This window comes from Salmo trutta, chromosome 15, assembly GCF_901001165.1.
Source record: "Salmo trutta chromosome 15, fSalTru1.1, whole genome shotgun sequence".
NCBI classification, from domain to species: domain Eukaryota; kingdom Metazoa; phylum Chordata; class Actinopteri; order Salmoniformes; family Salmonidae; genus Salmo; species Salmo trutta.
This window is the reverse complement of record NC_042971.1, coordinates 63,494,449-63,520,018: the sequence shown is the minus strand read 5'-3', so window position 1 is coordinate 63,520,018 and position 25,570 is coordinate 63,494,449. Positions and strand designations below refer to the sequence as shown.

Below are 25,570 nucleotides of genomic sequence, written 5' to 3'. Positions count from 1 at the left end.
AGTTAAAACAATGAATTTGTATCCGCTCTCGTTGGACTTCGGCTGCATATTTTCCCGCCATTTTCTTAAAATCTGAAAACGATGTGAATCCACGCCCATTTCCTGAAGAATTGCATTATGGGCCCTAAAGTACGGAAATAGTGTCCTCTGCGTGTATACTTCACATTTTGGCGAATTTAGTACGACATCCGGGAACTTTTGGCATACTAACTATATCCATACTATGATCAGTACTATATACTCAATTCACTTCACAAATAGTACGTTTAGTGTGGGTAGTATGAGTATTCAAACACAGCTATTTTTTATTTATTTTTTATTACATTTATTTAACCTTTTAACCAGGTAGGCTAGTTGAGAACAAGTTCTCATTTGCAACTGCGACCTGGCCAAGATAAAGCAAAGCAGTTCGACACAAACAACAACACAGTGTTACACACGGAATAAAACAACATACAATCAATAATGCAGTAGAAAAAGTCTATATACAATGTGAGCAAATGAGGTAGGATTAGGGAGGTAAGGCAATAAATAGGCCATGGTGGCGAAGTAATTACAATATAGCAATTGAACACTGGAATGGTAGATGTGCAGAAGATGAATGTGCAAGTAGAGATACTGGGGTGCAAAGGAGCAAAATAAATAAATAAATACAGTATGGAGACGAGGTAGTTGGATGGGCTATTTACAGATGGGCTATGTACAGGTGCAGTGATCTGTGAGCTGCTCTGACAGCTGGTGCTTAAAGCTAGTGAGGGAGATAAGACTACAGCTTCAGTGATTTTTGCAGTTCGTTCCAGTCATTGGCAGCAGAGAACTGGAAGGAGAGGCGGACAAAGGAAGAATTGGCTTTGGTGGTGACCAGTGAGATATACATGCTGGAGTGCGTGCTACGGGTGGGTGCTGCTATGGTGACCAGTGAGCTGAGATAAGGTGGGGCTTTACCTAGCAGAGACTTGTAGATGACCTGGAGCCAGTGGGTTTGGCGACGAGTATGAAGCGAGGGCCAGCCAACGAGAGCATACAGGTCACAGTGGTGGGTAGTATATGGGGCTTTGGTGACAAAACGGATGGCACTGTGATAGACTGCATCCAATTTGCTGAGTAGAGTGTTGGAGGCTATTTTGTAAATGACATCGCCGAAGTCGAGGATCGGTAGGATGGTTTTACGAGGGTATGTTTGGTGGCATGACTGAAGGATGCTTTGTTGCGAAATAGGAAGCCGCTTCTAGATTTAATTTTGGATTGGAGATGTTCGATGTGAGTCTGGAAGGAGAGTTTATAGTCTAACCAGACACCTAGGTATTTGTAGTTGTCCACATATTCTAAGTCAGAACCGTCCAGAGTAGTGATGCTGGACGGGCGGGCAGGTGCGGACAGCGATCGGTTGAAGAGCATGCATTTAGTTTTACTTGCATTTAAGAGCAGTTGGAGGCCAAGGAAGGAGAGTTGTATGGCATTGAAGCTCATCTGGAGGTTAGTTAACAGTGTCCAAAGAAGGGCCAGAGGTATACAGAATGGTGACGTCTGCGTAGAGGTGGATCAAAGAATCCCCAGCAGCAAGAGCGACATCGTTGATGTATACAGAGAAGAGAGTCGGCCCGAGAATTGAACCCTGTGGCACCCCCATAGAGACTGCCAGAGGTCCGGATAACAGGCCCTCCGATTTGACATACTGAACTCTATCAGAGAAGTAGTTGGTGAACCAGGCGAGGCAGTCATTTGAGAAACCAAGGCTATTGAGTCTGCCAATAAGAATGTTGTGATTGACAGAGTCGAAAGCCTTAGCCAGGTCGATGAATGCGGCTGCACAGTAATGTCTCTTATCGATGGCGGTTATGATATCGTTTAGGACCTTGAGCGTGGCTGAGGTGCACCCATGACCAGCTCGGAAACCAGATTGCATAGCGGAGAAGGTACGGTGGGATTTGAAATGGTCGGTAATCTGTTTGTTAACTTGGCTTTTGAAGACCTTAGAAAGGCAGGGTAGAATAGATATAGGTCTGTAGCAGTTTGGGTCTAGAGTGTCTCACCCTTTGAAGAGGGGGATGACCGCGGCAGCTTTCCAATCTATGGGAATCTCAGACGATAAGAAAGAGAGGTTGAACAAGGTAGTAATAGGGATTGCCACAATTTCGGCAGATAATTTTTAGAAAGAGAGGGTCCAGATTGTCTAGCCCGGCTGATTTGTAGGGTCCAGATTTTGCAGCTCTTCAGAACATCAGCTTTCTGGATTTGGGTGAAGGAGAAATGGGGGGGGCTTGGGCGAGTTACTGTGGGGAGCACAGGGCTGTTGACCGGGGTAGGGGTAGCCAGGTGGAAAGCATGGCCAGCCGTAGAGAAATGCTTATTGAAATTCTCGATTATAGTGGATTTATCGGTGGTAACAGTGTTTCCTAGCCTCAGTGGAGTGGGCAGCTGGGAGGAGGTGCTCTTATTCTCCATTGACTTTACATTGTCCCAGAACTATTTTGAATTTGTGTTGCAGGAAGCAAATTTCTGTTTAAAAAAGCTAGCCTTAGCTTGCTTATTTAAGAAGGTGAGGAAGGCACTTTTAAAGAATAACCCCGGCCAGGTCGATTAGAAAGGCCTGCACGCTGAAGTGTTTTAGGGAGTGTTTGACAGTGATGAGGGGTGGTCGTTTGACCGCAGACCCATTACGGATGCAGGCAATGAGGCAGTGATCGCTGAGATCTTGATTGAAAACAGCAGAGGTGTATTTGGAGGGCGAGTTAGTTAGGATGAAATCTATGAGGGTGCCCGTGTTTACAGATTTGGGGTTGTACCTGGTGGGTTCATTGATAATTTGTGTGAGATTGAGGGCATCAAGCTTAGATTGTAGGATGGCCGGGGTGTTAAGCATGTCACAGTTTAGGTCACCTAACAGTACGAGCTCTGAAGATAGATGGGGGGCAATCAATTCACATATGGTGTCCAGGGCACAGCTGGGGGCAGAGGGTGGTCTATAGCAAGCGGCAACAGTGAGAGACTTGTTTCTGGAAAGATGGATTTTTAAAAGTAGAAGCTAAAATTGTTTGGTTACAGACCTGGATAGTAAGACAGAACTCTGCAGGCTGTCTCTGCAGTAGATTGCAACACCGCTCCTTTGGCAGTTCTATCTTGTCGGAAAGTGTTATAGTTAGGGATGGAAATTTCAGGGGTTTTGGTGGACTTCCTAAGCCAGGATTCAGACACGAGTAGGACATCAGGGTTGGCGGAGTGTGCTAAAGAAGTGAATAAAACAAATTTAGGGAGGAGGCTTCTAATGTTAACATGCATGAAACCAAGGCTTTTACGGATACAGAAGTCAACAAATGAGAGCACCTGGGGAGTAGGAGTGGAGCTAGGCACTGCAGGGCCTGAATTAACCTCTACATTACCAGAGGAACAGAGGAGAAGTAGGATAAGGGTACAGCTAAAGGCTATCAGGACTGGTCGTTTAGTGCGTTCAGAGCAGAGAGTAAAAGGAGCAGGTTTCTGGGCGTAAGAGAATAGATTCAAGGCATAGTGTACAGACAAAGGTAAGGTAGGATGTGAGTACATTGGAGGTAAACCTAGGCATTGAGTAATGATGAGAGAGATATTGTCTCTAGAGACGTTTAAACCAGGTGATGTCACCGCACATGTGTAAGGTGGAACTAAATGGTAGGTTAAGGCATATTGAGCAGGGCTAGAGGCTCTACAGTGAAGTAAGACAGTAATCACTAACCAGGACAGTAATGGACAAGGCATATTGATATTAGAGAGAGGCATGTGTAGCCGGGTGATCATAGGGCTCCAGTGAGTGGTTGGGCTGGCTGGAGACATGGCGATTCAGACAGTTAGCAGGCCAGGGCTAGCAAGCTAGCAGACCGGGGCTAGCAAGCTAGCAGACCGGGGCTAGCAAGCTAGAAAACCGGGGCTAGCAAGCTAGCAGACCGGGGATAGCAAGCTAGCAGACCGGGGTTGGCAAGCTAGCAGAAGGGCCTTAGAGGGACATCACGACGGAGGAAAGTCTGTTTAGGCCTCTGCGTGCGGTGACGTCGATAGACCAGTCGTGATGGATTAGTAGGGTTCCGAGTCGCAGAGGGGTCCAAGTCCAATTGGCAAAAAATAGGTATAGTGACCCAAGAAATTGGCCAATGGATCTATACAGCTAACAGTCCAATATGCTCTAGACAGCTAGACAGCTAGCGGGCCGCGGCTAGCAGGCATTCAGGGGTGGTCGTGATGTAGAGGCCAGTTGAGTACCCCCTCGAGCAGATTACGTCGTAGTCCAGTCGTGAAGGATCAGCGAGGTACCGGCAGTAGAAGGGGTCCAGGTATTGTAGCCCAGGAGTGGCTGATGGGCCTCTTTAGCTAGCCGGGAGAAAGGGCCTAGCATGGGCTAGCTCCAGGCTAATTGGTGCTTGCTCCGGGACCGACGTTAGTCAGTACTCGGATAGCAGCTAGCTAGCTGCGAAGATCCAGGTGAACATGTCCAGAGCTTGCGGTAGGAATCCGGGGATATGGAGAGAAAATGGGTCCGGTATGCTCTGGTTTGAGTCACGTTGTACAGACTGGCGAGAGCTTTCCGAGCTAAAGGTTAGCTGCTGACTACTAGCTAGTAGCTAGTGATTCCGGATTCGAGGTGAATAAAAGAAAAAAACAGATCTGCACCACATTGGGTGAGGCAGGTTGCAGGAGAGTGTTTTGAAGTTGAGTTTTAGAAAAAATATTAAAAAGATATACGAAGAGAAATATATAAAAATATATATACACGGGACAGGACAAGACAAGGACAAAATACTGACTGCTACGCCATCTTGGATAACTAGAGAAAAAGAGAGAGAGAGCCTAGAGAGAGACTAGAGAGAGAGACTAGAGAGACTAGAGAGAGACGAGAGAGAGACTAGATAGAGAGACTAGAGAGACTAGAGAGAGACGAGAGAGAGACTAGATAGAGAGACTAGAGAGACTAGAGAGAGACGAGAGAGAGAGACTAGATAGAGAGACTAGAGAGAGAGACTAGAGAGACTAGAGAGAGACGAGAGAGAGAGAGAGCCTAGAGAGACTAGAGAGAGAGCCTAGAGAGAGACTAGAGAGAGAGACTAGATAGAGAGACTTGAGAGACTAGAGAGAGACTAGAGAGAGAGACTAGATAGAGAGACTAGAGAGAGAGACTAGATAGAGAGACTAGAGAGACTAGAGAGAGACGAGAGAGAGAGAGAGAGCCTAGAGAGACTAGAGAGAGAGCCTAGAGAGAGACTAGAGAGAGAGACTAGATAGAGAGACTAGAGAGACTAGAGAGAGACGAGAGAGAGAGAGAGAGCCTAGAGAGAGACTAGAGAGAGAGACTAGATAGAGAGACTAGAGAGAGAGACTAGATAGAGAGACTAGAGAGACTAGAGAGAGACGAGAGAGAGAGACTAGAGAGAGAGACTAGATAGAGAGACTAGAGAGACTAGAGAGAGACGAGAGAGAGAGAGAGAGCCTAGAGAGAGACTAGAGAGAGAGACTAGATAGAGAGACTAGAGAGAGAGACTAGATAGAGAGACTAGAGAGAGACGAGAGAGAGAGCCTAGAGAGAGACTAGAGAGAGAGACTAGATAGAGAGACTAGAGAGACTAGAGAGAGACGAGAGAGAGAGAGAGACTAGAGAGTGAGAGAGACTAGAGAGAGAGAAACTAGAGAGAGACAGAGCCTAGAGAGAGAGACTAGATAGAGAGACTAGAGAGACTAGAGAGAGACTAGAGAGAGAGACTAGAGAGAGACTAGAGAGTGAGAGAGACTAGAGAGAGAGAGAGACTAGAGAGAGAGAGAGATGAGAGAGATAGATTAGGGAGAGAGAGAGACTAGAGAGAAAGAGACTAGAGAGAGAGAGACTAGAAAGCAACAGAGCAAACTAGAATGCTATTTGGTCCTAAACAGAGAGTACACAGTGGCAGAATACCTGACCACTGTGACTGACCCAAACTTAAGGAAAGCTTTGACTATGTACAGACTCAGTGAGCATAGCCTTGCTATTGAGAAAGGTCGCCGTAGGCAGACCTGGTTCTCAAGAGAAGACAGGCTGTGTGCACACTGCCCACAAAATTAGGTGGAAACTGAGCTGCACTTCATAACCTCCTGCCAAATGTATGACCATATTAGAGACACATATTTCCCTCAGATTACACAGATCCACAAAGAATTCCAAAACAAACCCGATTTTGATAAACTCACATTTCTACTGGGTGAAATACCACAGTGTGACATCACAGCAGCAAGATTTGTGACTTGTTGCCACAAGAAAAGGGCAACCAGTGAAGAACAAACACCATTGTAAATACAACCCATATTTATGCTTATCCTTTTGTACATTAACCATTTGTACATCGTTACAACACTATATATATACATAATATGACATTTGTAATGTCTTTATTCTTTTGAAACTTCTCTATGTTAAATGTTTACTGTTCATTGTTATTGTTTATTTCATTTTTGTATATTATCTACCTCACTTGCTTTGGCAATGTTAACATATGTTTCCCATGCCAATGAGAGACTAGAGAGAGAGAGACTAGAGAGAGAGAGAGCGAGAGAGAGAGAGAGAGAGAGAGAGACTAGAGAGAGAAAGACTAGAGAGAGAGAGAGAGAGACTAGAGAGACTAGAGAGAATAGACAGAGAGAGAGAATAGAGAGAGAGAGACTAGAGAAACTAGAGAGAATAGAGAGAGAGAGAGAATAGAGAGAGAGAGAGACTAGAGAGAGAGACTAGAGAGAGAGACTAGAGAGAGAGAGACTAGAGAGAGAGAGACTGTGGAGACTAGAGAGAGAGAGACTAGAGAGAGAGACTAGAGAGAGAGACTAGAGAGAGTGCCTAGAGAGACTAGAGAGAGAGAGACTGTGGAGACTAGAGAGAGAGAGACTAGAGAGAGAGACTAGAGAGAGACTAGATAGAGAGACGAGAGAGAGAGAGACTAGAGAGAGACTGTGGAGACTAGAGAGACTAGAGAGCCTAAAGAGAGACTAGAGAGACTAGAGAGAGACTAGAGAGACTAGCGAGAGAGAGACTAGAGAGAGAGACTAGAGAGACTAGAGAGAGAGACTAGAGAGACTAGAGAGAGAGACTAGAGAGACTAGAGAAAGACGAGAGAGAGAGAGAGAGACTAGAGAGAGAGACTAGAGAGACTAGAGAGAGACTAGAGAGACTAGAGAAAGACGAGAGAGAGAGAGAGAGAGACTAGAGAGAGACTAGAGAGAGAGCCTAGAGAGAGAGACTAGAGAGACTAGAGAGAGACTAGAGACTAGAGAGACTAGAGAGCCTAAAGAGAGACTAGAGAGAGAGACTAGAGAGAGACTAGAGAAAGACGAGAGAGACTAGAGAGAGAGACTAGAGAGAGAGACTAGAGAGAGAGACTAGAGAGAGAGACTAGAGAGAGATGGTGCAACAGGCCCAACCCCCATCCTGCGACCTAAGAGGTATGTATCAGATGCTCAACATGCTCTACTCACACCTACTGTGATGGTCCGGGGACTAAACCACACCAAAACAACACTAGACACTATGGAACACAAAGCTTTTACTATCTCATCCTGGAATATACAAGGTCTGAGGTCATCTGTCTTTGGCCTAAAGAACAGGAACCCAGACTTCATTAAAGAAATTGGAAATACAGACATTGTCATCCTACAAGAAACCTGGTATAGAGGAGATGGACCCACTGGTTGCCCTCTAGGTTACAGAGAGCTGGTAGTCCCATCCACCACACTACCAGGTGGTATAGAGGAGATGGACCCACTGGTTGTCCTCTAGGATACAGAGAGCTGGTAGTCCCATCCACCACACTACCAGGTGGTATAGAGGAGACGGACCCACTGGTTGCCCTCTAGGTTACAGAGAGCTGGTAGTCCCATCCACCAAACTACCAGGTGGTATAGAGGAGACGGACCCACTGGTTGTCCTCTAGGATACAGAGAGCTGGTAGTCCCATCCACCACACTACCAGGTGGTATAGAGGAGATGGACCCACTGGTTGCCCTCTAGGTTACAGAGAGCTGGTAGTCCCATCCACCACACTACCAGGTGGTATAGAGGAGACGGACCCACTGGTTACCCTCTAGGTTACAGAGAGCTGGTAGTCCCATCCACCACACTACCAGGTGGTATAGAGGAGATGGACCCACTGGTTGTCCTCTAGGTTACAGAGAGCTGGTAGTCCCATCCACCACACTACCAGGTGGTATAGAGGAGATGGACCCACTGGTTGTCCTCTAGGTTACAGAGAGCTGGTAGTCCCATCCACCACACTACCAGGTGGGTGATATAGAGGAGATGGACCTACTGGTTACCCTCTAGGTTACAGAGAGCTGGTAGTCCCATCCACCACACTACCAGGTGGTATAGAGGAGATGGACCCACTGGTTGTCCTCTAGGTTACAGAGAGCTGGTAGTCCCATCCACCACACTACCAGGTGGTATAGAGGAGATGGACCCACTGGTTGCCCTCTAGGTTACAGAGAGCTGGTAGTCCCATCCACCAAACTACCAGGTGGTATAGAGGAGACGGACCCACTGGTTGCCCTCTAGGTTACAGAGAGCTGGTAGTCCCATCCACCACACTACCAGGTGGTATAGAGGAGATGGACCCACTGGTTGCCCTCTAGGTTACAGAGAGCTGGTAGTCCCATCCACCAAACTACCAGGTGGTATAGAGGAGACGGACCCACTGGTTGCCCTCTAGGTTACAGAGAGCTGGTAGTCCCATCCACCACACTACCAGGTGGGTGGTATAGAGGAGATGGACCCACTGGTTGTCCTCTAGGTTACAGAGAGCTGGTAGTCCCATCCACCACACTACCAGGTGGTATAGAGGAGATGGACCCACTGGTTGTCCTCTAGGTTACAGAGAGCTGGTAGTCCCATCCACCACACTACCAGGTGGTATAGAGGAGACGGACCCACTGGTTGCCCTCTAGGTTACAGAGAGCTGGTAGTCCCATCCACCAAGTGTGCCAATTTGGTATAGAGCAGACCTAACCCACTCTATTAAATTAATCAAAACAGGAACATTTTACATTTGGCTAGAAATTCAAAAGGAAATGATCTCAACAGAGAAAAATGGCCTCCTGTGTGCTACCTATATCCCCCCACTAGAATCCCCATACTTTAACGAGGACAGCTTCTCCATCCTACCTATATCCCCCCCACTAGAATCCCCATACTTTAATGAAGACAGCTTCTCCATCCTACCTATATCCCCCCACTAGAATCCCCATACTTTAATGAAGACAGCTTCTCCATCCTACCTATATCCCCCCACTAGAATCCCCATACTTTAATGAAGACAGCTTCTCCATCCTGGAGGGGGAAATCAATCATTTCCAGGCCCAGGGACATGTACTAGTCTGTGGCGACCTAAATGCCAGAACTGGACAAGAACCTGACACCCTCAGCACACAGGGGGACAAACACCTGCCTGGAGGTGACAGCATTCCCTCCCCCATATGCCCCCCTAGGCACAACTATAACAACATAACCAACAAAAACAGGTCACAACTCCTGCAGCTCTGTTGCATGCTGGGTATGTACATAGTCAGTGGTAGGCTTCGAGGGGACTCCTACGGTAGGTACACCTATAGCTCATCTCTTGGCAGTAGTACTGTAGAATACTTTATCACTGACCTCAACCCAGAGTCTCTCAGAGCGTTCACAGTCAGCTCACTGACACCCCTATCAGACCACAGCAAAATCACAGTCTACTTGAACAGAGCAATACTCAATCATGAGGCATCAAAGCCAAAGGAACTGAGTGATATTAAGAAATGCTATAGATGGAAGGAATGTAGTGTGGAAACCTACCAACAAACAATTCGGCAACAACAAATTCAATCCCTTTTAGACAACTTCCTGGACAAAATGTTTTCGCTGTAACAGTGAAGGTGTAAACTTGGCAGTGGTAAATCTAAACAGTATATTTGACCTCTCAGCTTCCCTATTAAATCTAAAATTTCAAACAGAAAACCTAATAAAGAAATTGAGAAACCTGTCCAACCAAAAACATAGAGAACCAGAAAACCTGAGTCTACGCCTTCACTATGGTGAATCACTAAAACAATACAGAAATACACTACGGAAAAAGAAGGAACAGCACGTCAGAAATCAGCTCAATGTAATTATAGAATCCACAGACTCTAACCACTTCTGGGAGAATTGGAAAACTCTAAACAAACAACAACAGGAAGAATTATCTTTCCAAAACAGAGATGTGTGGATAAACCACTTCTCCAATCGTTTTGGCTCTATAACAAAGAACAAAGAACAAACAGCAAAAACATATAACATGATCAAATACAAATCTTAGAATCAACTATTAAAGACTACCAGAACCCACTGGATTCTCCAATTACATTGAATGAACTACAGTCAGTCAGTCAGTCAGTCAATCAGTCAGTCAGTCAGTCAGTCAGCCAGTCAGCCAGCCAGTCAGTCAGTCAGTCAGCCAGTCAGCCAGTCATTCAGTCAGCCAGTCAGTCAGTGTGTCAGGGGACCAGAATGATATATAATCAGTCAGGCTGTGTATAGACTGACTCCTAACCTGTCTGTGTATAGACTGACTCCTAACCTGTCTGTGTGTATAGACTGGCTCCTAACCTGTTTGTGTATTGACTGGCTCCTAACCTGTCTGTGTGTATAGACTGACTCCTAACCTGTCTGTGTATAGACTGACTCCTAACCTGTCTGTGTGTATAGACTGGCTCCTAACCTGTCTGTGTATTGACTGGCTCCTAACCTGTCTGTGTGTATTGACTGGCTCCTAACCTGTCTGTGTGTATAGACTGACTCCTAACCTGTCTGTGTGTATAGACTGGCCCCTAACCTGTCTGTGTGTATTGACTGGCTCCTAACCTGTCTGTGTGTATAGACTGGCTCCTAACCTGTCTGTGTATTGACTGGCTCCTAACCTGTCTGTGTGTATAGACTGACTCCTAACCTGTCTGTGTGTAGACTGGCTCCTAACCTGTCTGTGTATAGACTGGCCCCTAACCTGTCTGTGTGTATAGACTGGCTCCTAACCTGTCTGTGTATTGACTGGCTCCTAACCTGTCTGTGTGTATAGACTGACTCCTAACCTGTCTGTGTGTAGACTGGCTCCTAACCTGTCTGTGTATAGACTGGCCCCTAACCTGTCTGTGTGTATAGACTGACTCCTAACCTGTCTGTGTGTATAGACTGGCTCTTAACCTGTCTGTGTGTATTGACTGGCTCCTAACCTGTCTGTGTGTATAGACTGGCTCCTAACCTGTCTGTGTGTATTGACTGGCTCCTAACCTGTCTGTGTGTATAGACTGGCTCCTAACCTGTCTGTGTATTGACTGGCTCCTAACCTGTCTGTGTGTATAGACTGACTCCTAACCTGTCTGTGTGTAGACTGGCTCCTAACCTGTCTGTGTGTAGACTGGCCCCTAACCTGTCTGTGTATAGACTGACTCCTAACCTGTCTGTGTATTGACTGGCTCCTAACCTGTCTGTGTGGATAGACTGACTCCTAACCTGTCTGTGTGTATAGACTGACTCCTAACCTGTCTGTGTGTATAGACTGACTCCTAACCTGTCTGTGTATAGACTGACTCCTAACCTGTCTGTGTGTATAGACTGACTCCTAACCTGTCTGTGTATAGACTGGCTCCTAACCTGTCTGCCATAAGCCTGTAAAGACTGTCAAAGCTAGTTTATTAGCGAGTCAACAGTGCCACCATGCAAATGATAAGCAAACAGTCTCAACTCACTAACTCACATAGCAAACAGTCTCAACTCACCAACTCACACAGCAAACAGTCTCAACTCACTAACTCACACAGCAAACAGTCTCAACTCACTAACTCACACAGCAAACAGGCTCAACTCACTAACTCACACAGCAAACAGTCTCAACTCACTGACTCACACAGCAAACAGTCTCAACTCACTAACTCACACAGCAAACAGGCTCAACTCACTAACTCACAGTCTGGATGTGTCCCAAATGGCACCCTATTCCCTACAGGGCTAGAGGTCTGACAGAGAGAGTCCTAGAGGTCTGACAGAGAGTCCTAGAGGTCTGACAGAGAGTCCTAGAGGTCTGACAGAGAGAGTCCTAGAGGTCTGACAGAGAGTCCTAGAGGTCTGGCAGAGAGTCCTAGAGGTCTGACAGAGAGAGTCCTAGAGGTCTGACAGAGAGTCCTAGAGGTCTGACAGAGAGAGTCCTAGAGGTCTGACAGAGAGTCCTAGAGGTCTGACAGAGAGTCCTAGAGGTTTGACAGAGAGAGTCCTAGAGGTCTGACAGAGAGTCCTAGAGGTCTGACAGAGAGTCCTAGAGGTCTGACAGAGAAAGTCCTAGAGGTCTGACAGAGAGAGTCCTAGAGGTCTGACAGAGAGTCCTAGAGGTCTGACAGAGAGAGTCCTAGAGGTCTGACAGAGAGTCCTAGAGGTCTGGCAGAGAGTCCTAGAGGTCTGACAGAGAGAGTCCTAGAGGTCTGACAGAGAGTCCTAGAGGTCTGACAGAGAGAGTCCTAGAGGTCTGACAGAGAGAGTCCTAGAGGTCTGACAGAGAGTCCAAGAGGTCTGACAGAGAGAGTCCTAGAGGTCTGACAGAGAGAGTCCTAGAGGTCTGACAGAGAGTCCTAGAGGTCTGACAGAGAGAGTCCTAGAGGTCTGACAGAGAGAGTCCTAGAGGTCTGACAGAGAGTCCTAGAGGTCTGACAGAGAGAGTCCTAGAGGTCTGACAGAGAGTCCTAGAGGTCTGACAGAGAGTCCTAGAGGTCTGACAGAGAGTCCTAGAGGTCTGGCAGAGAGTCCTAGAGGTCTGACAGAGAGTCCTAGAGGTCTGACAGAGAGAGTCCTAGAGGTCTGACAGAGAGTCCTAGAGGTCTGACAGAGAGTCCTAGAGGTCTGACAGAGAGAGTGTGTGTGTGTGTGTGTGTGTGTGTGTGTGTTCCTTAGCATAAAGACGTACCTGTGGATGGAGTAGAAGTGCTCATGGTAGTACGGCCGCAGAGGACAGCAGAAGAAAGAGGCTTCTCAGATCCCTGCTGACAGACAAGACAGGACAGAGACGTTAGGTAACTGTTACTCCCTGCTGACAGACAGGACAGGACAGAGACGTTAGGTAACTGGTACTCCCTGCTGACAGACAAGACAGGACAGAGACGTTAGGTAACTGTTACTCCGTGCTGACAGACAAGACAGGACAGAGACGTTAGGTTACTGTTACTCCCTGCTGACAGACAAGACAGGACAGAGACGTTAGGTTACTGGTACTCCCTGGTGACAGACAAGACAGGACAGAGACGTTAGGTAACTGGTACTCCCTGCTGACAGACAAGACAGGACAGAGACGTTAGGTTACTGTTACTCCCTGGTGACAGACAAGACAGGACAGAGACGTTAGGTTACTGTTACTCCCTGCTGACAGACAAGACAGGACAGAGACGTTAGGTAACTGGTACTCCCTGGTGACAGACAAGACAGGACAGAGACGTTAGGTAACTGGTACTCCCTGGTGACAGACAAGACAGGACAGAGACGTTAGGTTACTGTTACTCCCTGGTGACAGACAAGACAGGACAGAGACGTTAGGTTACTGTTGCTCCCTGCTGACAGATTGATGGACTAATAGTATAGAGACTGTTTGGAACCACCAAGACTGTTTTTAGAGCTGGCCGCCCGGCTAAACTGAGCAATCGGGGGAGAAGGACCTTGGTAAGGGAGGTGACCAAGAACCTGATGGTCACTCTGACAGAGCTCCAGAGTTCCTCTGTGGAGATGGGAGAACCTTCCAAAAGGACAACCATCTATGCAGCACTCCACCAATCAGGGCTTTATGGTAGATTGGCCAGACGGAAGCCACTCCTCAGTAAAAGGCACATGACAGCCGGCTTGGATTTTACCAAAAGGCACCTAAAGGACTGTAACCATGAGAAACAAGATTCTCTGGTCTGATGAAACCAAGATTCAACTCTTTGGCCTGAATGCCAAGCGTCACGTCTGGAGGAAACCTGGCACCATCCCTACGGTGAAGCCTGGTGGTGGCAGCATCATGCTGTGGGGATGTTTTTCAGTGCAGGGACTGGGACACTAGTCAGGATCGAGGGAAAGATGAATGGAGGAAAGTACAGAGAGATCCTTGATGAAAACCTGCTCCAGATCGCTCAGGACCTCAGACTGGGTCGAAGGTTCAATTTCCAACAGGACAACGACCCTAAGCACACAGCCAAGACAACGCAGGAGTGGCTTCGGGACAAGTCTCTGAATGTCCTTGAGTGGCCCAGCTAGAGCCCGGACTTGAAACCAATCGAAGAGACGTGAAAATAGCTGTGCAGCAACGCTCCCCATACAACCTGACAGAGCTTGAGAGGATCTGCAGAGAAGAATGGGGAGAAACTCCACAAATACAGGTGTGCCAAGCTTGTAGCGTCATACCCAAGAAGACTGGAGACTGTAATCGCTGCCAAAGGTGCTTCAACAAAGTACTGAGTAAAGGGTCTGAATACTTATGTAAATCTGATATTTCATTTATTATAGTTTATTGCAGTTTTTGCTTTGTCATTAAGAGAAAATTCTAAAATGCAGCTATAATGCATAATTATGCCTGAACCACCACTTCACTCATAGTTATTAAGGGAGACTGGATAAACACCTCAAATAGAGACTTGCGGGGAAGTTTCCCTTTAACTGACAATAGGATTTTGCACCTCTCAAACACAGGAAATAGATGGCTGAAACGACAGATCCTCCGGTGGGCGGGGCATGCGTGTTACTACTGTTTTGGAAATTTATGTTTAAAGATGTTTTGTGTGTGTGTGTGTGTGTGTGTGTGTAACAGTGTTGCTTTGGTCCCTCTCCTTCCCCCAAACCAGGGACCCTCCGAACACATCAACAACTGCCTCCCACAAAGCATCGTTACCTATCGCGCCACACAAGCCACAGCGAGTTGGGACGTTACATTGATGCCGTGACCCAGATCACTCAGTTGGGCTCTGCCTAGCTGCTGGGGTTGCCGTAGAGAAGGAGGAGGTCAAATGGGGGGGGTGAGTGTAACCAGTGTGAAATGGCTAGCTAGTTAGCAGGGGGCGCGCTAGTAGCATTTCAATCAGTGACTTCACTTTCTCTGAGACCTTGAAGTAGTTGTTTGCTTTGCTCTGCAAGGGCCGCGGCTTTTGTGGAGCGATAGATAACGATGCTTCGTGGGTGACTGTTGTTGGATGAGTTCTAAGGGTCCCTGGTTCGAGCCCAGGTTGGGGCGAGGGAAGAAAGATTGTTGGGATAAGGGACAAGGTCTCGGAGCGAGTGACGTCACCGATTGAAACACTACTAGAGCACAGCAGTTAGACTCATCCCCCCCCCGTGACCTCCTCCTTCTCTGCAGCAACCAGTGATAGTGTCACGGTTGTCATAAGGACCAAAACGCAGCGGGAAAAGGGATTACTCATCTTCTTTTTTTATTGAAGAAGGGAAAACAAAATAAACACGTATACAAAACAAACGACTCCAAACAGTCCCGTCAGGTGCAACAAACACTAAACCAGGAAATAACTACCCACAAACCCCCATAGAACAAACACCCCTATAAATAGGACCTTCAATCAGAGGCAACGAGAAGCAGCTGCCTCCAATTGAAGGTCAACCTAACAAACACCACACAGAAATAGACCAACTAGAAACAACATAGAAATACACTAACATAGAACATAACCCAAACAACCCCGAAACACCCTAAACAAACACCCACTGCCACGCCCTGACCAAACTACAATAACAAACAACCCTTTACTGGTCAGGACGTGACAGACTGGGGTCAACAGCATCAACCTAGCAGTACTGCTTCCGTCCCTCTCTTCGCCCCAACCTGGGCTCGAACCAGGGACCCTCTGAACACATCAACAACTGCCTCCCGCAAAGCATCGTTAAATATCACTCATCAAAACCAAGGGGCCATGCAGAGCAAGGAAAACAACTACTTGAAAGTCTCAGAGCGAGTAACGTCACTGATTGAAACACTATTAGCGAACACCACTAACTAGCTAGCCATTTCACACCAGTTACATGTGTTTTGGTCATTTCTATTTCAAATGTGTTTTCTGTGTCTTTTTTGCTGAGTTGTGTTTAAAGGGGTTTAGAGGTTTATTTGAGGCAGTTAATCTGACACCGATTTCCCTCTGCCCTTCAGTCCTCGCTCTGTTCACTAGTCAACAGAGCGGCAGCCACTGGGCCTATCTACTCCCTTTGATGATATTCAAATAGCCACCGGCAGAGTATGAATATGCAAAGAAAATAAACAAAGATACAATCTCTTTACCCTTTTCCTACTAAGCCCTTCTCTGACATTTCAGCTGCTGAGTGAGAGATGTGCACACACTGGGAGGCTGTCCACACACTGGGAGGCTGTCCACACACTAGGAGGCTGTCCACACACTAGGAGGCCGTCCACACACACTGGGAGGCCGTCCACACACTGGGAGGCCGTCCACACACTGGGAGGCCGTCCACACACACTGAGAGGCCGTCCACACACACTGGGAGGCTGTCCACACACACTGGGAGGCCGTCCACACACTGGGAGGCCGTCCACACACTGGGAGGCTGTCCACACACTGGGAGGCCGTCCACACACTGGGAGGCCGTCCACACACTGGGAGGCCGTCCACACACTGGGAGGCCGTCCACACACTGGGAGGCCGTCCACACACACTGGGAGGCCGTCCACACACTGGGAGGCCGTCCACACACTGGGAGGCCGTCCACACACACTAGGAGGCCGTCCACACACACTGGGAGGCCGTCCACACACTGGGAGGCCGTCCACACACACTAGGAGGCCGTCCACACACTGGGAGGCCGTCCACACACACTGGGAGGCCGTCCACACACACTGGGAGGCCGTCCACACACACTGGAGGCCGTCCACACACACTGGGAGGCCGTCCACACACTGGGAGGCTGTCCACACACACTGGGAGGCCGTCCACACACACTGGGAGGCCGTCCACACACACTGGGAGGCCGTCCACACACACTGGGAGGCCGTCCCACACCACTGAGAGGCCGTCCACACACACTGGGAGGCCGTCCATGCCCGTCCACACACACTGGGAGGCCGTCCACACACACTGGGAGGCCGTCCACACACACTGGGAGGCCGTCCACACACACTGAGAGGCCGTCCACACACTAGGAGGCCGTCCACACACACTAGGAGGCCGTCCACACACACTGGGAGGCCGTCCACACACACTGGGAGGCCGTCCACACACACTGGGAGGCCGTCCACACACTGGGAGGCCGTCCACACACACTAGGAGGCTGTCCACACACTGGGAGGCCGTCCACACACACTGGGAGGCCGTCCACACACTAGGAGGCCGTCCACACACACTGGGAGGCCGTCCACACACACTGGGAGGCCGTCCACACACACTGGGAGGCCGTCCACACACACTGGGAGGCCGTCCACACACACTGAGAGGCCGTCCACACACTGGAGGCCGTCCCACACACACTGGGAGGACGTGCACACCATCTGGAGGCCGTCCACCACACTGGGAGGCCGTCCACACACACTGAGAGGCCGTCCACACACACTGGGAGGCCGTCCACACACTGGGAGGCCGTCCACACACACTGGGAGGCCGTCCACACACTGGGAGGCCGTCCACACACTAGGAGGCCGTCCACACACACTGGGAGGCCGTCCACACACACTGGGAGGCCGTCCACACACTGGGAGGCCGTCCACACACACTGGGAGGCCGTCCACACACTAGGAGGCCGTCCACACACACTGAGAGGCCGTCCACACACACTGGGAGGCCGTCCACACACACTGGGAGGCCGTCCACACACTGGGAGGCCGTCCACACACACTGGGAGGCCGTCCACACACTGGGAGGCTGTCCACACACACTGGGAGGCCGTCCACACACTGGGAGGCCGTCCACACACTAGGAGGCCGTCCACACACACTGGGAGGCCGTCCACACACACTGGGAGGCCGTCCACACACTAGGAGGCCGTCCACACACTGGGAGGCCGTCCACACACACTGGGAGGCCGTCCACACACACTGGGAGGCCGTCCACACACACTGGGACGCCGTCCACACACACTGGGAGGCCGTCCACACACACTGGGAGGCCGTCCACACACACTGGGAGGCCGTCCACACACTGGGAGGCCGTCCACACACACTGGGAGGCCGTCCACACACACTGAGAGGCCGTCCACACACTGGGAGGCCGTCCACACACACTGGGAGGCCGTCCACACACACTGGGAGGCTGTCCACACACACTGGGAGGCCGTCCACACACTGGGAGGCCGTCCACACACTGGGAGGCCGTCCACACACACTGGGAGGCTGTCCACACACACTGGGAGGCTGTCCACACACACTGGGAGGCCGTCCACACACTGAGAGGCTGTCCACACACTGAGAGGCTGTCCACACACACTGGGAGGCCGTCCACACACACTGGGAGGCCGTCCACACACACTAGGAAGCCGTCCACACACACTGGGAGGCCGTCCACACACTGGGAGGCCGTCCACACACACTGGGAGGCCGTCCACACACTAGGAGGCCGTCCACACACTGGGAGGCCGTCCACACACTGGGAGGCCGTCCACACACACTGGGAGGCCGTCCACACACTAGGAGGCCGTCCACACACACTGGGAGGCCGTCCACACACACTAGGAGCCCGTCCACACACTGAGAGGCCGTCCACACACACTGGGTGGCCGTCCACACACTGAGAGGCCGTCCACACACTGGGAGGCCGTCCACACACACTGGGATGCCGTCCACACACTGGGAGGCCGTCCACACACTGAGAGGCCGTCCACACACACTGGGAGGCTGTAAACACACACTAGGAGGCCGTCCACACACTGGGAGGCCGTCCACACACACTGGGAGGCCGTCCACACACTGGGAGGCTGTCCACACACTAGGAGGCCGTCCACATACTGGGAGGCCGTCCACACACACTGGGAGGCTGTCCACACACTAGGAGGCCGTCCACATACTGGGAGGCCGTCCACACACACTGGGAGGCCGTCCACACACTGGTAGGCCGTCCACACACACTGAGAGGCCGTCCACACACACTGGGAGGCCGTCCACACACACTGGGAGGCCGTCCACACACTGGGAGGCCGTCCACACACACTAGGAGGCCGTCCACACACACTGGGAGGCCGTCCACACACACTAGGAGGCCGTCCACACACACACACAACACTGCCATTTCACACACATCCCCGGGTAGATATCAGTGGGTCCTACCCTCTCTCCTGCCCTCCCAGGACCCTGACACATTGGCATTCAGGCTGGCACCACCTCACACTACATCCCTAATGGCACCCTATTCCCTATTTAGTGCACTACCCTAAGGACCCTAAGGGCCCTGGTCAAAAGTAGAGCAGAAACGTGTAGACGCCTCACAAGTTGGTCTTCTAGGCAGAGTTCCTCTGTCCAGTGTCTGTGTTCTTTAGCCCATCTTAATCTTTTATTTTTATTGGCCAGTCTGAGATATGGCTTTTTCTTTACAACTCTGCCTAGAAGGCCAGCATCCCGGAGTCGCCTCTTCACTGTTGACGTTGAGACTGGTGTTTTGCGGGTACTATTTAATGAAGCTGCCAGTTGAGGACTTGTGAGGCATCTGCTTCTCAAACTAGACACTAATGTACTTGTCCTCTTGCTCAGTTGTGTACCAGACCCTCCCACTTTTTATATTCTGGTTAGAGCCAGTTTGATCTGTTCTGTGAAGGGAGTAGTACACAGCGTTGTACCAGATCTTCAGTTTCTTGGCAATTTCTTGCATGGAATAGCTTCATTTCTCAAAATAAAGTTATTTGTTTCTGGCCATTTTGAGCCTGTAATCGAACCCACAAATGCTGATGCTCCAGATTCTCAACTAGTCTAAAGTAGGCCAGTTTTATTGTTTCTTTAAAAATCAGTACAACAGTTTTTAGCTGTGCTAACATAATTGCAAAAGGGTTTTCTAACGATCAATTAAACTTTTAAAATGATAAACTTGGATTAGCTAACACAACATGCCATTGGAACACAGGAGTGATGGTTGCTGATAATGGGCCTCTGTACTCCTATGTAGATATTCCATTAAAAATCTGCCGTTTCCAGCTACAATAGTCATTTACAACATTAACAATGTCTACACTGTATTTCTGATCAAGTTCATGTTATTTTAATGGACAAAAACAAGGACATTTCTACGTGAACCCAAACTGTTGAACAGTAGTGTAGGTAAAGTAGTGTCATGTCCCTAACCGCCATCATCACTGCTAAGAGTCTTTAATCAGCCATCCACCTCAAACCTACCAGTCTCACTCACTGCCATTTCTTCATCAGTTCCGCTAATACATTAAAAACTGGGACGCACCTTGTGGCTCTTGTCGTGCGATTTAATATGGATCACACCAGTTAACAGGGTAAAGACTCATTTTTTGCCCTTCCCAGTATGCAACGCATGAACTACCAATAGCTGCGCAAAATGATGATCCCGTGGTAGCAAAAAATACACAGACGTGTCCAACCCCGCAATTAAACACTTGACGCAAGTTAACGCAGGGTCCTAATGGAGCTCTAGAGATTCATTCCTTCACTGTACCATTCATACACACCAATATGGCCAATGTGTTGTCATACATATACATGGATAACTGATGTGAAAACATTTGCAAAGCTACTATTGCACGTCCATGCTGACCTTGTGATTGACTGACTGACTGACTGACTGACTGACTGGCTGGCTGGCTGACTGACTGGCTGACTGACTGACTGATTGACTGGCTGACTGGCTAGCTGACTGACTGACTGACCAACCGGCTGACCGACGGATTGACTGACTGGCTGACTGACTGACTGACTGACTGACTGGCTGACTGACTGACTGATTGACTGACTGACTGGCTGACTGACTGACTGACTGGCTGACTGACTGACTGACTGGCTGACTGACTGACTGATTGACTGACTGGCTGACTGGCTGACTGACTGGCTGACTGACTGGCTGACTGACTGACTCACTCACTCGTAAAGTGATACTTTGGGATTTTGAGTCAGATAAACTCATCGACACCATTTTTATCTTTCTGTGTCCAATATGAAGGAAGTTAAAGGTAGTTTCGCGAGCCAATGCTAATTAGCATTAGCCCAGTGACTGGAAGTCTATGGGTATCTTCCATTAAATACATTAACGCTAATTAGCAACTTCCTTCAAACTGCAAGCAGAGACATAAAAATGGTATCCTGGAGTTAATCTGACTCTGGAGAAGTAGATAAAAGGCCTCATTGCCAACATCTCGAAGTACCTCATCGGTCCAAGGCGAAAAGCAGTGGGGTTTTTTCTCTCTCACTACTTTAATTTACCTGCCTTTACCTCTTCTGAGACTCACATATGGAAGTGCTACACCTTATTGTTTTTCAGGTCAACCAGTACAAGAAACATTTGAATACAAAGTTGCCTTACCTGCTCCACTTTACATAATGTTCTGGTATTGTGTAGTTATGAAAAACTTTTGGGACTGTATTCATTTGTCATTTCTAAGTGTGTCGGAATTCAAATGCAACGATCTCTCCATGTATGTCTGCTAGGAGTATGGGCCCCCCTCCAACATTATCCCACTGGTTTAATAAACTGCCCAGTTACATTCCCTTGGTAATATCAACTAAATAATATCAATTGAAAATATCAAGTAATATATTTGTTCCACCAATTTTCTAAGTCTCAATTACGATTGCTCATTAAATAATGCAAATCCAACACACCTAGAATGATTATGTAACCAAAGTCTTGGATTGTGCTGATGGAGTACTGAGGCCACAGCCTCTGGTCAATACAAAGTGATGGAGTACTGAGGCCACAGCCTCTGGTCAATACAAAGTGATGGAGTACTGAGGCCACAGCCTCTGGTCAATACAAAGTGATGGAGTACTGAGGCCACAGCCTCTGGTCAATACAAAGTGATGGAGTACTGAGGCCACAGCCTCTGGTCAATACAATGTGATGGAGTACTGAGGCCACAGCCTCTGGTCAATACAAAGTGATGGAGTACTGAGGCCACAGCCTCTGGTCAATACAAAGTGATGGAGTACTGAGGCCACAGCCTCTGGTCAATACAAAGTGATGGAGTACTGAGGCCACAGCCTCTGGTCAATACAAAGTGATGGAGTACTGAGGCCACAGCCTCTGGTCAATACAACGTGATGGAGTACTGAGGTACAGCCTCTGGTCAATACAAAGTGATGGAGTACTGAGGCACAGCCTTTGGTCAATACAAAGTGATGGAGTACTGAGGTACAGCCTCTGGTCAATACAAAGTGATGGAGTACTGAGGCCACAGCCTCTGGTCAATACAAAGTGATGGAGTACTGAGGTACAGCCTCTGGTCAATACAAAGTGATGGAGTACTGAGGCACATTTTTGGGGTATTTTTTTCCAGTCCAGTTCATAAAAAGTAACACATTAAAAACTTTCTATTTTCTTTGAAACATTTACAACAAACAAACTGCATTCAGTGGAAACACAAAACCATGTTGCCTATGCTGACAGTAAGGAGGGAGGGAGGGAGGGAGGGAGGGGGAAACAGTGGCATGGTGGTGGAACAGAGGGACAGGGAGGGAGGTCTAAGGCCCTAATGGCACCCTATTCCCTACATAGTGCACTAGTGTTGACCGGAGGCAGGGAGAGGCTGGTAGGCTAAGAAGCTGGACAGGGAAAGGCAGGCAGGTCAGCTATCTCCATTGTCTGTGATATCTATTATTGATGCTGCTAGCTGGCCTTCATCAGTAACCTGACACCACTGCCAAACAAAGGCAGCAGCACACTCCAATTAACAAGTGTTGCTGAAAGAGACACACACACACACACACACACACACACACACACACACACACACACACACACACACACACACACACACACACACACACACACACAACAACAACAAGCTGGAAAGACGAGCCTCAGAACAGTCTGGTCTGCTCAGTACAGTTTACCCACCATGGAACACAAGTGGTTGTGCTATTGACTGTGTACAGTTAAACGTTTGGACACACCTACTCATTCAAGGGTTTTTCTTTATTTTTTACTATTTTCTACATTGTAGAATAATAGTGAAGACATCAAAACTATGAAATAACACATATGGAATCATGTAGTAACCAAAAAATTGTTAAACAAATCAAAATATATATTTTTGGATTTTTGATTCTTCAAAGTAGCCACCCTTTGCCTTGATGACAGCTTTGTACACTAATGGCATTCTCTCAACCAGCTTCACCTGGAATGCTTTTCCAACAGTCTTGAGTTCCCACATATGCTGAGCACTTATTGGCTGCTTTTCCTTCACTCTGTGGTCCAACTCATCCCAAACCATCTCAATTGGGTTGAGGTCGGGTGATTGTGGAGGCCAGGTCATCTGTTGCAGCACTCGATCACTCTCCTTCTTGGTCAAATAGCCCTTACACAGCCTGGAGGTGTGTTTTGGGGTCATTGTCCTGTTGAAAAACAAATGGTAGTCCCACTAAGCCCAAACCAGATGGGATGGCGTATCGCTGCAGAATGCTATGGTAGTCATGCTGGTTAAGTGTGCCTTGAATTGTAAATAAATCACAGACAGTGTCACCAGCAAAGCACCTCCACACCATCACACCTCCTCCTCCATGCTTCACGGTGGAAACCACACAGCTAGCTTTAGCCACATCAGCTAGCTAGCTTTAACACGGAGCCACATCAGCTAGCTTTAGCCACATCAGCTAGCTTTAACACGGAGCCACATCAGCTAGCTTTAACACGGAGCCACATCAGCTAGCTTTAGCCACATCAGCTAGCTTTAACACGGAGCCACATCAGCTAGCTTTAGCCACATCAGCTAGCTTTAACACGGAGCCACATCAGCTAGCTTTAGCCACATCAGCTAGCTTTAACATGGAGCCACATCAGCTAGCTTTGGCCACATCAGCTAGCTTTAACATGGAGCCACATCAGCTAGCTTGAAGGAGCTATTAACCGTAACCCATAAAGCACAAACAGATCCTGCTGTCTGTCGTATCGTAACCGAGGTAAAGCTGAAGGCTCAGGGGAGTAGTACAGCTTGCATCCCAAATGGCACCCTAGTCCCTGTACAGTGCACTACTTTAGACCAGGGCCTGTCGGGAATAGGGTGCCATTTGAGACTGAGTACTAGGTATCTGAGAAGGTGGGAGATAGGGACGTCTCTAGTCTCTGTTGACAGAACATGATGGGCCCTGGACCTCAACAGTCCTTCAGGGGAGTTATCAACAATTAGATACTAACGTCAACTAATGAAGATACTTCTAACAATACCATGTACCGAAGCCTACTGCATAACAACACCATGTACCGGAGCCTATTGCATAACAACACAATGTACCGACTACCAAGGCCTACTGCATAACAACACCATGTACCGACTACCAAAGCCTACTGCATAACAACACCATGTACCGAAGCCTACTGCATAACAACACCATGTACCGACTACCAAGGCCTACTGCATAACAACACAATGTACCGACTACCAAGGCCTACTGCCTAACAACACCATGTACCGACTACCAAGGCCTACTGCATAACAACATCATGTACCGACTACCAATGCCTACTGCATAACAACATCATGTACCGACTACCAAGGCCTACTGCATAACAACACCATGTACTGAAGCCTACTGCCTAACAACACCATGTACTGCAGCCTACTGCATAACAACACCATGTACTGAAGCCTACTGCCTAACAACACCATTTACTGAAGCCTACTGCCTAACAACACCATGTACTGAAGCCTACTGCCTAACAACACCATTTACTGAAGCCTACTGCCTAACAACACCATGTACTGCAGCCTACTGCCTAACAACACCATGTACTGAAGCCTACTGCCTAACAACACCATGTACTGAAGCCTACTGCCTAACAACACCATTTACTGAAGCCTGCTGCCTAACAACACCATGTACTGAAGCCTACTGCCTAACAACACCATGTACAGCAGGACCTAAGGTTTGCGAGCACACCTGCAACATCTGTATTTGAAAGGATTCACCTAATGAAAGCAGTAATGCTTCTGGACCACTAGCAGGCCCTATGAATGCCATGCTTCGTAAAAACAGGAAGTAACAGGAAGTGGTTAAATTGAATAGAACTGGTAACTTGGGTTACTACGGCAGGGCTGAGCATGTGGCCGAGGTCAGGTGGATGTTAGTTTCCATTTAATATTGGATGGAGGGAAGCACACACGCACGCACGCACGCACGCACGCACGCACGCACACACACACACACACACACACACACACACACACACACACACACACACACACACACACACAGAGCACAGACACACTAGGGGGTAATAAAGAAGAGTAAACTGAAACCCAGCCAGGAGCAGCAGAGAATCAGGCCTGGTAGAGAGGTAGGCAGGTCAGGTCATCTGATCCAGAATCAGGCCTGGTAGAGAGGTAGGCAGGTCAGGTCATCTGATCCAGAATCAGGCCTGGTAGAGAGGTAGGCAGGTCAGGTCATCTGATCCAGAATCAGGC

At 48.6% G+C, this 25,570-nt stretch overlaps 1 pseudogene; it reads right to left on the bottom strand.

The window, feature by feature from the left end:
* LOC115148359 (polypyrimidine tract-binding protein 3-like) overlaps positions 1–25,570 on the bottom strand; it is a 129,477-nt pseudogene that overhangs the window by 66,102 nt on the left and 37,805 nt on the right.